Raw genomic sequence first — 14,847 nt, forward strand, 5'->3', positions numbered from 1 at the left:
AGAAAGGTATAACGTTCCAAGACTGAACCAGGAAGAAATAGAAAATATGAACAGACCAATCACAAGTAATGAAATTGAAACTGTGATTAAAAATCTTCCAACACACAGAAGTCCAGGACCAGATGGCTTCACAGGTGAATTCTATCAAACATTTAGAGAAGAGCTAACACCCATCCTTCTCAACCTCTTCCAAAAAATTGCAGAGGAAGGAACACTCCCAATCTCATTCTATGAGGCCACCATCACCCTGATACCAAAACCAGACAAAGATACTACAAAAAAAGAAAATTACAGACCAATATCACTGATGAATATAGATGCAAAAAATCCTCAACAAAATACTAGCAAACAGAATCTAACAACACATTAAAAGGATCATACACCATGATCAAGTGGATTTATCCCAGGGATGCAAGGATTCTTCAACAGATGCAAATCAATCAATGTGATACACCATATTAACAAACTGAAGAATAAAAACCACATGATCATCTCAATAGATGCAGAAAAAGCTTTGGACAAAATTCAACACCCATTTATGATAAAAACTCTCCAGAAAGTGGGCATAAAGGAAACCTACCTCAACATAATAAAGGCCATATATGACAAACCCCCAGCAAATATCATTCTGAAAGGTGAAAAACTGAAAGCACTTCCTCTAAGATCAGGAACAAGACAAGGATGTCCACTCTCACACCTATTATTCAACATAGATTTGGAAGTCTTAGCCACGGCAATCAGAGAAGAATAAGAAATAAAAGGAATACAAACTGGAAAAGAAGAAGTAAAACTGTCACTGTTTGCAGGTGACATGATACTATACATAAAGAATCCTAAAGATGCCACCAGAAAACTACTAGAGCTAATCAGTGAATTTGGTAAAGTTGCAGGATACAAAATTAATGCACAGAATTCTCTTGCACTCCTATACACTAATGATGAAAAATGTGAAAGAGAAAGTAAGGAAACACTCTCATTTACCACTGCAACAAAAAGAATAAATACCTAGGAATAAACCTACCTAGGGAGACAAAAGACCTGTATGCAGAAAGCTATAAGACACTGATGAAAATAATTAAAGATGATACCAACAGATGGAGAGATATACCATGTTCTTGGATTGGAAGAATCAATACTGTGAAAATGACTATACTACCCAAAGCAATCTACAGATTCAATGCAATCCCTATCAAATTACCAATGGCATTTTTTACAGAACTAAAACAAAACATCTTAAAATTTGTATGGAGACACGAAAGACCCCGAATAGCCAAAGCAGTCTTGAGGGAAAAAAAAAGGAGCTGGAGGAATCAGACTCCCTGACTTCAGACTATACTACAAAGCTATAGTAATCAAGACAATATGGTATTGGTACCAAAACAGAGATATAGATCAATAGAACAGGATAGAAAGCCCAGGGACAAACCCACGCACCTATGGTCAACTAATCTATGACAAAGGAGCCAAGAATATACAATGGAGAAAAGACATTCTCTTCAATAAGTGGTGCTGGGAAAACTAGACAGCCACATGTAAAAGAATGAAGTTAGAACACTCCCTAACACCATACACAAAAATAAACTCAAAATGGATTAGAGACCTAAATGTAAGAGCGGACACTATAAAACTCTTAGAGGAAAACATAGGAAGAACACTCTTTGACATAAATCACAGCAAGATTCTTTTTGATCCACCTCCTAGAGTAATGGAAATAAAAACAAAAATAAAAACATGGGACCTAATGAAACTTAAAAGCTTTTGCAAGCAAAGGAAACTACAAATAAGACGAAAAGACAACCCTCAGAATGGGAGAAAGTATTTGCAAATGAATCAACGGACAAAGGATTAATCTCCAAAATACAGTAACAGTTTATGCAGCTCAATATTAAAAAAACAAACAACCCAATCCAAAACAGGGCAGAAGACCTAAATAGACATTTCTCCAAAGAAGATATACAGATGGCCAATAAGCACATGAAAAGCTGCTCAACATCACTAATTATTAGAGAAATTCAAATCAAAACTACAGTGAGGTATCACCTCACACCAGCTAGAATGGGCATCATCAGAAAATCTACAAACGACAAATGCTGGAGAGGATGTGGAGAAAAGGGAACCCTCTTGCACTGTTGTTGGGAATGTAAGTTGATACAGCCACTATGGAGAACAGTAGGGAGGTTCCTTAGAAAACTAAAAATAGCATTACCAGATGACCCAGCAATCCCACTACTGGGCATATACCCAGAGAAAACCATAATTCAAAAAGACACATGCACCCCAATGTTCACTGCAGCACTATTTACAATAGCTAGGTCATGGAAGCAACCTAAATGCCCAATGACAGACGAATGGATAAAGAAGATGTGGTACATGTATATACAATGGTATATTACTCAGTCACAAAAAGGAATGCAACTGGGTCATTTGTAGAGATGTGGATGAATCTAGAGACTTTCACAGAGAGTGAAGTAAGTCAGAAAGAGAAAAACAAATATCATATATTAACGCATATATGTGGAACCTAGAAAAATGGTACAGATGAACCTGTTTGAAGGACAGAAATTGAGACACAGATTCAGAAAACAAATGTATGGACTCCAAGGGGGGGAAAGCAGAGGGGGTAGTGGTGGTGGTACTGTGATGAACTGGGAGATTGGGATTGACATATATACACTAATATGTATAAAATGGATAACTAATAAGAACCTGCTTTATAAAAAAAAAAGAAACCCACTTTAAATATAAAGACACATATAGATTAAAAGCAAATGGAGAAAGATGTGCCATGCTAACACTAATCAAAAGAAAGCTGGAGTAGCTATATTAAACTCAGACAGAGCCAACTTTACAGCAAGAAAGTTATCAGAGACAGAAGGCCATCACATAATGATAAGGGGTCAATTTCCCAAGATGATGTAACAATCCTCAACAGATATATGGCTAACAATACAGCATCAAAATACATGAAGCAAGAAGTGACAGAACTTCAAGGAGAAAAGATGAACCCACTATTGTAGCTGGAGACTTCAACACCCCTCTGAGAAACAAACAGGTCCAGCAGGCACAAAATCACTAAAGACATGGAACTCTACAAAATCACCAATTAAGTGGACATAATGGGCGTCTTTAGACTATTCATCGAACAATCATAGATTATAAATTCTTCTCAATCTCACATGGGACATTCATCAAAATAGACCACATTTGAGGGCATAAGACATATCCTAACAAATTTAAAAGAATGAAGAGCATACAATGTCAGACCATAATGGAATTAAACCAGAAATCAATACTGGAAAGATAGTTGGAAAATCCCAAGGTATTTGTAAGTTAAACAACACACTTCTAAACAACATATGGGTCAAAGAAGCAATCTTAAGAGAAATTTTAAAATATTTTGAACTAAATAAAACTGAAAACATAACATCTCATAACATTGTGGCATGCAGCAAAAGCAATGTCTAGAAGAAAATTTAAAGCACTGAATGCACATATTAGAAAATAAGAAAGATCTAAAGTCATTCATTTAAGCTTCCACATTAGGAAACAAGAAAAAAAAGAGCAAATTAAGAATAGAAATAATAAGATGCAGAAAACCTCAATAAATTACTAGCAAACTGAATCCAACAATACATTAAAATACATGATTACACCATGATCAAGTGGGATTTATCCCAGGGATACAAGGATTTTTCATTATCTGCAAATCAATCAGTGTGATTCATCACATTAACAAATTGAAGAATAAAAACCATATGATCATCTCAATAGATGCAGGAAAAGCTTTTGATAAAATTCAACATTCCTTTATGATAAAAACTCTCCAGAAAATGGGCACACAGGGAACATACCTCAATATAATAAAGGCCATATGTGACAAACCCACAGCTAACATCATACTGAACAGTGAAAAGCTGAAAGCATTCCCTCTGAGATCAGGAACAAGACAAGGATGCCCACTCTCGCCACTTTTATTCAACATAGTTTTGGAAGTCTTAGCCACAGCAATCACAGAAGAAAAAGAAATAAAAGGAATCCAAATTGGAAAGGAAGTAGTAAAACTGTCACTGTTTGCAGATGACATGATACTATACAGAGAAAATCCTAAAGACGCCAAGAGAAAACTAGTAGAGCTCACCAGTGAATTCGGTAAAGTTGCAGGATACAAAATTAATATACAGAAATCTGTTGCATTTCTATACACTAACAACAAAATATCAGAAAGAGAAATTAAGGAAACAATCCCATTTACTATCACACCAAAAAGGACAAAATACCTAGGAATAACCCTACCTAAGGAGTCAAAAGACTTGTACTCTGAAAACTATAAGACACTGATGAAAAAAACTGAAGACCACCAAAACAGATGGAAAGATATCCTGTGTTCTTGGATTGGAAGCCTAAATATTGTTAAAATGACCACACCACCCAAGGCAATCTAAAGATTCAATGCAATCCCTATCAAATTACCAATGGCATTTTTCACAGAACAGGAACTAAAAATTTAAAATTTGTATGGAAACACAAAAGACCCTGAATAGCCAAAACAATCTTGAGAAAGAACAGAGCTGGAGGAATCATGCTCCCTGACTTCAGACTACACTACAAAGCTATACCATAATCAAAACAGTATGGTACTGGCACAAAAAAAGACACAGATCAATGGAACAGGATAGAAAGCCCAGAAATAAATCCAAGCACGTATGGTCAATTAAGCTATGCCAAAGGAGGCAAGGATATGCAATGGAGAAAAGACAGTCTCTTCAGTGAATGGTGCTGGGAAAACTGGACAGCTACATGTGAAAGAATGAAATTAGAACATTCTCTAACACCATATACAGAAACAAACTCAAAATGGATTAAAGACCTAAATGTAAGACTGGATACTCCTAGAAGAAAACAAAGGCAAAACACTCTGACATAAATTGCAGCAACATATTTTTCTGGATTCATCTCCTAGAGTAATGGAAACAAAATAAAAAATAAACAAATGGGACCTAATTAAACTTAAAAGCTTTTGCACAGCAAAGGAAACGATACACAAAACAAAAAGACAACCTATGGAATGAGAGAAAATATTTGAGAAATATTTGAGAAATGATGTGACCAACAAGAGATTAATTTCCAAAATACACAAACAGCTTATACAGCTCATTATCAGAAAAACGAACAACCCAGTCAAAAAATGGGCAGATCTAAATAGATATTTTTCCAAAGAAGACATAGAGATGGTCAACAGGCATATGAAAAGATGCTCAACACTGCTAATTATTAGAGAAATGCAAATCAAAACTACAATCAAAACTTACACCAGTCAGAATGGCCATCATCAAAAAGTCTACAAATGATAAATGCTGGAAGGGGTGTGGAGAAAAGGAAATCCTCCTACACTGTTGGTGGGCATGTAAATTGGTGTAGCCACCATGAAGAACAGTATAGAGGTTCCTTAAAAAACTAAAAATAGGGCTTCCCTGGTGGGGCAGTGGTTGGGAGTCCACCTGCCGACGCAGGGGGTGCAGGTTCGTGCCCCGGTCTGGGACGATCCCACGTGCTGCAGAGCAGCTGGGCCCGTGAGCTGTGGCCGCTGAGCCTGCACGTCCGGAGCCTCTGCTCTGTGACGGGAGAGGCCACAGCGGTGAGAGGCCCGCGTACCGCAAAAAAAAAAAAAAAAACAAAAAAAACTAAAAATAGAGTTGCTATATGCTCCAGAAATCCCACTCCTGGGTATACATCTGGAAAAGGAGAAAACTTTAATGGAAAAGATACATGCACCCCAATGTTCACAGCAGCACTATTTACAGTAGCCAAGACATGGAAGCAACCTAAAGGTCCACTGACAGATGAATGGATAAAGAAGATGTGGCACATATATACAATGGAATACTACTCAGCCATAAAAAAGAATGAAATCATGTCATTTGCAGCAACATGGATGGACCCAGAGATTATCATACTAAGTGAAGTAAGTCAGACAGAGAAAGACAACTGTCATATGATATCACTTATATGTGGAACCTAAAAAAAATGATACAAATGAACTTATTTACAAAACAGAACTAGACTCACAGACATAGAAAACAAACTTACGGTTACCAAAGGGGAAAGAGGGGAGAGTTAAATTAGAAATCTGAGATTAACAGATACACACCACTAAATATAAAATAGATAAACAACAAGGATTTATTGTACAGTACAGGGAACTACATTCAATATCTTGTAATAACCTATAACGGAAAAGAATCTGAAAAAGAATGTAACTGGATCACTTTGCTGTGTACCTGAAAAACACTGTAAATCAACTAGACGTCAATTAAAAAAGTATAAAAAAACTAAACTGGGCTTCCCTGGTGGCGCAGTGGTTGAGAGTCCGCCTGCCGATGCAGGGGACACGGGTTCGTGCCCCGGTCTGGGAGGATCCCACATGCCGCGGAGCGGCTGGGCCCGTGAGCCATGGCCGCTGAGCCTGCGCGTCCGGAGCCTGTCCTCCGCAACGGGAGAGGCCACAACAGTGAGAGGCCCGCGTAACGCATAAAAAAAAAAAAAAAAAAAACTAAACTGCTGTGTACTGACTGACAATGACAGGCATGTCTCCTCCATGCCTTTGTGTCTCCTTCCCTAATTAAGTGTTCTTGAGGCACTATGAACACATTTTTGTACATATTATACACCTCTATTTCTATAACAGAGTTGTGTTAATGGAATTTGCCACAGACATTTACAATCTGCCTTAGCCATTTAAAAAATTTACCTGCAAGTATCGTAAATAACCAAAGTGTGTTCTCCAGTGTGAAAGATTTGAACAGAGCTATCATATTAAATGACTAACTCTCCTGAAGTATGGAATCACTCCACGTCAGATATATTATTTCTACAGCAGTGACAGTGCTCATGTTATTGGGCATTATGCTAGTTAACCCTAAAAGCTGGGCTATTCGGGTCATGGTAACTAGGATACTGCACTGGCTCAGATCACCCCTATTCCACTGTTGTTTGAGTCTACTGTTTACTGGTTATTCTGCCTCTCAAAAACATTGAGAAGGTTTAGATTTAGCATGTTAAAAAGCAATGTTCTTAATTTCACTTTTAACAGAGTTATTACTATTAAAAATACTTTCTTTTGAAATATTTTATTAGTCACCAGAAAAATTAAAAAATAGATCTTCAAAAGGCCTATGAAAAATTCAGCACCAATCATGGACCAGGGAACTAAGAAATCAGTTGAGATTCTTGTTGGTGAAAGTTGAGATCAGAGACATCCTTCCGAAAGAATGTGGCTGTTATATTTCAAGAACTCTTACCCCGATTTCTTTAGGAAGGGCTGCGTGAATTCTACCTTTATGTTTTCTATTCATGGAGAACTCAAATGGAATGTAGGCAGGCATTCTATAAAGCATAGCCTCAGGATGTGTAATCTTTACTTTGAAATTAATTCAATGAATCATTTCAACCAGGTTTTAGGAAAGGGAAGGAAAAGCTCTTTTGTACACGAGTCTCTGTCTGTCTGTCTAGTCCATGTGGTGGTAGGAGCGATTGAATGGGCAGGTCCCGTCATTCCCAGGGTCCACTGGCCCCCTGCGCATGCAGCCCGCCTCTTCCTGTACACCACAGCCGTGGGAGGTGAGGGGAGGTAAGCTAATGCATGAACAGCTGCCAGGAGAAAAGATGGAAGGGAAAAAAAGCTAAAGAAATATAGTATTTCAATCAAAGTCTGAAATTTGTAGAAGTGGTTTTGGTCTCAATATAGTAAAAATATTTATCCAAGAAACTCCTACTCGGGTGTGAACATCCTACTTCTAGTGGGATTTTGTTTGGCAAAGGGCTGTGAAAGAGTGGAAGCTAATACAGAACATGTCTATAAACAAATTTATTTAGTTAGTACAGATTGACACATTCACTAGAGGATTTGAGCAATTACATGTGTAAAACTATTTCCTACAGTGGTTTCCTTTTGTGATTTTGCTAATTTATTCAATCTAGACCATTTTCATGCATTGACTGTTATAAGCCATTTAGCCACCCAGGCTGAAATGAACATATGGAGACTCTATGCCTTCTTTCCAATTCTTCATGTAAACATAATTATATGGTGATATTAAAGAGTCAAACTTATAATGAAAAAAACTCAAGTAAGGTTGTAATGCCTTAAAATATGACGTTGCAATCTAACTTTGGAGAAGAGAGATTTGGAAGCTTTGGCTATGATAATGCACATGAAAGTATTCGGTAAAATGCGAAGCCCTGTATAAGGGTAGGGTGTTTGGATTTGTATACAGTATGTATTATTATCTCAGTTATAGTTGTAACGATATATAATCAAATCATAAGCTTGGAGAATTTTGTAAACAAATGCATATTCACTGAAACGCATATTCTCAACTCCGGAAGCACTTTGATTATAATTCTCTAATAATACATATTTCTACATGAAAATGTTAATTCAATATATTAATTAATTAGTAACTTCTACCTTTCAAGCTCTATTTTGGCCATTATTATAGATCCCATAATGCCTTACATTTGGATGCTCAATAAATATTTGGTAAATAAGAAAAAGCCTATTTAAACTTGGGTAGTCCTCATGTAAAGAAAACCAATATAGGTGGACCCTTGTATTTGCAAAATAATTTATTTCATAAATTGAGAATTTTAACTTCTCAAACATATACTACTTTGTATTTGTGATTAATAAAACAAAATGCAGAGTAAATTTTCCTAAATAAAGGGTTGTACAACTGCTATTATGGGGAAGGAGGTAGGTATCCATAAAATATATTTATGTGAAGTCCTAATACTACAAATAGTTGGGAATCAGTGGCCTTGCCCCAGAGGATGGATGGGCCATCCAGGTAGGGTATGGCAAGAAATGGCAGGGTCCTGGCATTCAAGGGCAGAGGGAACTTGGGAGAGCTGGTTCCTTGATTAGGCTGAGTGACCAGCTACTAAAACCTCCAATCTGGACTCAGATCCTAAGGCCACCTGAGTGTGCTCTGTGCTGAGGCCGAAAGGTGTGATGAGAGGATATCAATATCAAAGACCATTCTCGACTATAAATGAGCAGGTGGAGGGAAGGTATTCCATGATTGCATTGTTCTAGAGTTAGGTTGTACTGATATTTTTTCAGTCATTTTGAAAATTCTTATTAACAATGGAGAGGTAATGATGGTAAATTTGTTTACCCCTCATTTTAATGTTCCATGTTAAATTTCTTCTCCTTCTTCTTCTCATTATTTGTTTCACCATAATAAAATCAGCAAAGCCATTTCTATGGCTTTTATGCTGAGACTAATTTTGTTTACAATTACCATCTTGATATAATGGTAAGAAGAAGGTGTTACTGGTTAGATTGCGTCCTCCAAAAAGAAAAGTTGAAGTCCTAACTCCCAGCAGCAGTGACTGTGACCTTACTTGAAATAGGGTCTTTGCAGATGTAATCAGGTTAAGATGAGATCATTAAGGTGTTCCTTAATCCAATATGGTGACCTTTAAAGAAGAGATAGACACACAGAGAGGACACCATGTGAAGACAGAAGCAGAGATTGGAGAGATGCATCTACAAACCAAAAAACACCAAGAATTACTGGTCATCACCAAAAGCTAGGAGAGGCCCGGAAGAGATTCTCCCTCAGAGCCCTCAGAAGGAACCAGCCCTGCTGACACCTTGATTTCGGACTTCTAGCCTCTAGAGCTCTGAGATGATAAATTTCTGTTGTTTCAAGCCACCCAGTTTGTAGTACTTTGTTATACAGCAGTCTTAAAAAACTAAGGTAACTCACGTACATCCACTATTTTCTTTTATAGATCAGTATGGTTTTAAACAAATAGTCTGGAAACTAAGGCCACTGCTGAAATCCTTTCCGTCTAAGAAGTAGAAACAGCTGCTTTTGCAAGAAAAAAAAAACAAACCACTACTTTTCTGGGCTGAGAGGGTCAAATGAGATCAGCTCTGCTTCCACTTGGCCAGACTTTTATCTTTGGCTTTCACAGCAGGTAAAGGGGTGCCACGGCCACTTGAAACAAAATGTATTTTTAAGCAAGTCTTTCCTAAATAATAAATCTAGGGGGGAAAGAACTTAAAGTGATATCTTCAAAACTGTGGCATTTTCATCTCAAACACTGTGTAAAAGTATAAGAAAAGAGAATATCAAGGTATTGGCCTTTAAAGAAAGAAGTCTGAGATGTTTTTAAAGCTAAGTTCCTGATAATGGCCATTGTGCCATAGTCCTCTGCTTTAAGGCTAACCTAATAACTAAGATCGAGTGACTTTATTTATTTATTTATTTTTTTATTTTTTTTTTTTGCGGTACGCGTGCCTCTCACTGTTGTGGCCTCTCCCGTTGCGGAGCACAGGCTCCGGACACGCAGGCTCAGCGGCCATGGCTCACGGGCCCAGCCGCTCCGCGGCATGTGGGATCTTCCCGGACCAGGGCACGAACCCACGTCCCCTGCATCGGCAGGCGAACTCTCAACCACTGCGCCACGAGGGAAGCCCCCAAGTTACTTTATTTTTGACCTAGTGAAGCCTAGGATCAGTAATTCCCATCTTTATAACATATAAGAGAATATTAAAAACATATATTATGGTGAAAAAATTTGTGTATGGGGAAATACTTAAAAAAATTTAAAACACATATGGGAGTTGTATTTCTGGTAGCCACTTTATAGACAGCACTTACGTCTTTGGGTCTGTCCCATTCTAACTATAAGGCTCTTGGGGAACTCAGGTTCACAGGTTTGAAAACGGTCCCCCTGGCTTACATTTGTTTATTTATTCATTTACAAGTATTTACTGAGTGCCTACGACATGTCATGTAGTGTTCTAAGTGCTGTGGGGCACGTCATGAATATACTAAATCTGACTTTCTAGTAGGTAAGTCAATAAATACATACATACATACATACATACATACTATGACAGTGGTGATAAGTGCTATGAAAACAAATAAGGTAGGGGAGGGGACAGACAGAGATGGGGTGGAAGTGTTGCCTCTTTGATAAGGTGACATTCAGAGGCCCGAATGAAGTAAGGGAGGGAAGCCGTGCAGACACCAAAGCGCAGATGGCCTATGAATCATAGCAGCAGTGTGTGGGGGGCATAAGAGAAATCATATTTGAAAGGGAAACCTTCGTATGACAATGGTAACGCTGAAAATATCTTATCTTCCTTTCAGCATTTTCTTGGGTATATCCTGCGTGAAAGGCACCTGGTAGGCTCTGAGGATTTGAAGCAGTGATCCAATCGTGGCTCTTCTTACTAGGATCCTGCTCTGGGCCAGGGGGAAAGGAGAGGGGGGAAGTCACTTAGATGTATATGTGTATGCCTGTGTGTGTATGCACGTGCACTCGCGCAAATAAACTGTGAGACACAACCTTTTCTAGAAGGTTGGTTACAGCCTGGCTCAGTCCCATGTGAGTGACAGAGTCATAGGTTCAAATTTAAAGAAACAAAAACAAAAACAAACTGGTTGCTTTTCAGGAGTTTGTTCTAATGCTCATTGGCAAGGGCTGAGTGTGAGCTTTCTAGTAACATATTTGTAAATGAGAAAGAAACCACCTTCCAAATAACTTTTAATGAAAAAAATCTCTCAATACAATTCAAGCAGTTAACATATCTTTCCCCAGAGATGGTTAGATTTTTAGTGATATCTTTCCCTCACAAAGTCCTTTAAACCAACCAGTGCCACACAGCATGGGAACATCAACATGCCAAGGAAAATGTGCCCTGATCTCATCTCCACTGTGAGGTCATCTGGGAGGAAGAGATGGTGTATATCTGGGGCACTTACTTACAGCTCTGACTCAGATAGACCAGCCTACAAATATCACTTTTACGAGGAACTCAAAGTACATCATACATTATGCATGACCTGCCATTTCTTTAATTTTGAGGTCTCATAGAGAGCTCATTGATCCACAGCAACTAATATAAACTCTTTTAATAGGAGACACTGGGGTTTTTAGTAACTGTTGAGAATGCTAGGGCATGGATAGTTGAAGTCCTATCTAAAGTACCTTGGGCTTACAAATAAATGTGAAAGTTCTGCTTCCTACAGAAAAATGGGTAACTGGTATCAGTTTAATAAGAAATCTGTGAGAACACGAGATCATGAGGCTGCTCAGTGCTGCCCAATTGGGATTATTTCAATATAAGGAAATGACTAGAAAGAGACAGATATTACCAGCCATAAATCATTCAAAGGCTTCCCATGCTTTCATATACCTATTTAAAAATCATATATCTATCTATCTATATATATATATTAGAAAAATATATAAGAAGATATACAAAGATAAGAAAAAATTTTTTAAATGATAGTGATATAATAAGAGCAGTTTGATGGTCAGTGCTTTCACACAAGGAGATATGATTACGGTGTGGTAACAGACAGGCTTGCTTATCCGGTTTCCTGTAAGATACGAGGGGACCATGTATCATATTACCATATATCAGCAAAGGTTATGGTAGTGGCTGTGAATAAATGCTCACATCAGAATGAATCATTTCAAATGTTCAATGATGTCACTTGCTTTTGGTGGGAACAAAGAGACACTGCTCGATGAAAAAGACTCAAGTCCACTGACTTTTGAAAAGAAACAAATTGCTATGTGGAAGGATATTGTTACCTGGGCACACTGTGGCCACCTAGATAACAAGATGGATTAGATAAGAAAGTATCCAATACTGACAGACATTTTAGAAATATTAACAACTAAAAGTCTAGTTTCAGGACAGATACACTTTGGCATGATAACAAAAGTCTCCTTGGTGGTAGAATTACAAGCTGTTTTGTATTAGCACCCTAATGACATACATAAAAAAGACTTAGAAATTCCAAATGAGGCATACACATATACACAGAAAAAGACAGACTAAAAACAACAGTGTTTCTTAATCTGATAAAGAACATCTATGAAAAATCCACAGCTAGCATCAATTTTAATTGTGAAAATTTGAACACATTCCCCATAAGATCAGAAATAAAGCAAGATATCTACTCTCACCATTCCTATTCACTATCAATACCAGCAAAATAAGTCAATAAAACAGAAATAAACAAATTAGAAATACTGCAATAAAACTGCCTGTATTTACAGACAACACAATTGTCTACACAGAAAACAACAAAGAACCTAAAAAATAGATAGTAGAACTAGTGAGTTTAGCAAGGTTTCAGAATGAGGTCAATGTAAAAATCAATTTTATTTACGTTTTCTAGCTATGAACAGTAGAAAATGAAATTAAGAAATTACAAAAGCATGAAAAAACGTGATATACTTAGGGAAAATTTTAACAAAATACATCCAAGACCTGTACAATGAAAATTACCAAATGTTAATGAGAAAAATTTAAAAAGAGCTAAATAAATGAAGAGCTATACCATGTTCGTGGATCACAAAGCAGTATTGCTAAGATATTCTCCACAAACTTATCTATAGATTCAGTGCAATTCCTTTCTAAATCCCACCAGGCTTTTCTGTAGAAAGTGACAAGCTGATTCTAAATGAAAAGGCAAAGGACTTTAAACAGTCAAAAAGCCCTGAAAAAGAATGAAGTTGGAGGACATACACTACCTGATCTCAAAACTTAGTAGAAAGCTAAAGTAATCAAGTCGGTGTGGTAACAGCATATACATAAAGATGTAGATGGAACAGATGCGAGAGTGTCGGAGCCACATGTATATGGTGCACTTATTTTCAACAAAGGTGCCAAGATAATTCAGTGGAGGAAAGAATAATCTTTTCAAAAGATAAAACTCAAACAATTGAACATCCACATGCAGCCCCCCCCACAAACCCTTGATCCTTACCTCACACCCTATACAAATAGTCATTCCTTGGTATCTGTTGGGGATTGTACCAGGAGCCCCTGAGTATACCAAAATCCGAGGACACTCAAGTTCCATAGTTGACCCTTTGTATCCACAGGTTCCACATCAGTGGATTCAACGAACCTCAGATGGATATTTTGATCTTTGGTGTGTTGAGTCCTCAGATGCAAAACTGGAAAATATAGAGGGCCACTGTATATTTATTGAAAAAACTGCATATAAATGGACCCACACAGTTCAAAACCCTATTGTTTAAAGGTCAACTGTATTAACTAGAAATGAACCACAGACCCAAACATTAGAAACTATAAAACGTCTAGAAGAACAAAGGGGAAAATCTTTGTGACCTTACGATAAGCAAAGATTTCTTAGCTAATACTTATACACAAAGAGAAAAACTGACAACTTGGACTTCTTCAAAACTTACAGATTCAAGAGAAATGAAAACATGCCCACATAAAGACTTATGTGTGAATGTTTACATATTTTAATGTAAACTTCCTTCATAATTGCCCCAAATTGGAAATAACTCAAAATGTCTATTAATACATAGGTAAAGAATGGATGGGTTTTGAATGCATTATCCTAAATGAAAGAAGTCAGACTCAAATGGGTACAAATGTATGATTCCATATTTATACGACATTCTAAAGGCAAAACCATAGGGTCAGAAAACAGATCAGTAGTTGACAAGGCTAGGGATGGAAGGGGAGAAGACTGATTTTAAAGGGGCATGAAGATTTTTTTTTTTGTCCCAGCAGTGGAAATTCTTTGTATCTTAATCGTGATGGTGGTTATATGACCATGTACAGTTGTCAAAGCACATCAAACTATATACTTTTAAAGAGTGAATTTTATTGTATGTAAATTATACTTTAGTAAAACAACAATAACAAAAAACAAATAAATATGCTTTTCTGGGGATGGTCAGGATATCTACATCACAGGCAGGAAGAATATTCGGACTTGAACAGTGTTAGGAAATGAAAGACGACACTTAGTAAGTTTCTGAGGCAGCATT

At 37.3% G+C, this 14,847-nt stretch overlaps 1 protein-coding gene across 7 annotated transcripts in view; it reads right to left on the bottom strand.

Moving 5' to 3' along the window:
• SUPT3H (SPT3 homolog, SAGA and STAGA complex component) overlaps window positions 1–14,847 on the bottom strand; it is a 462,022-nt gene that overhangs the window by 44,869 nt on the left and 402,306 nt on the right. The window lies entirely within an intron of this gene.

The sequence above is a fragment of the Phocoena sinus genome, chromosome 11, assembly GCF_008692025.1.
Source record: "Phocoena sinus isolate mPhoSin1 chromosome 11, mPhoSin1.pri, whole genome shotgun sequence".
Lineage (NCBI taxonomy): Eukaryota > Metazoa > Chordata > Mammalia > Artiodactyla > Phocoenidae > Phocoena > Phocoena sinus.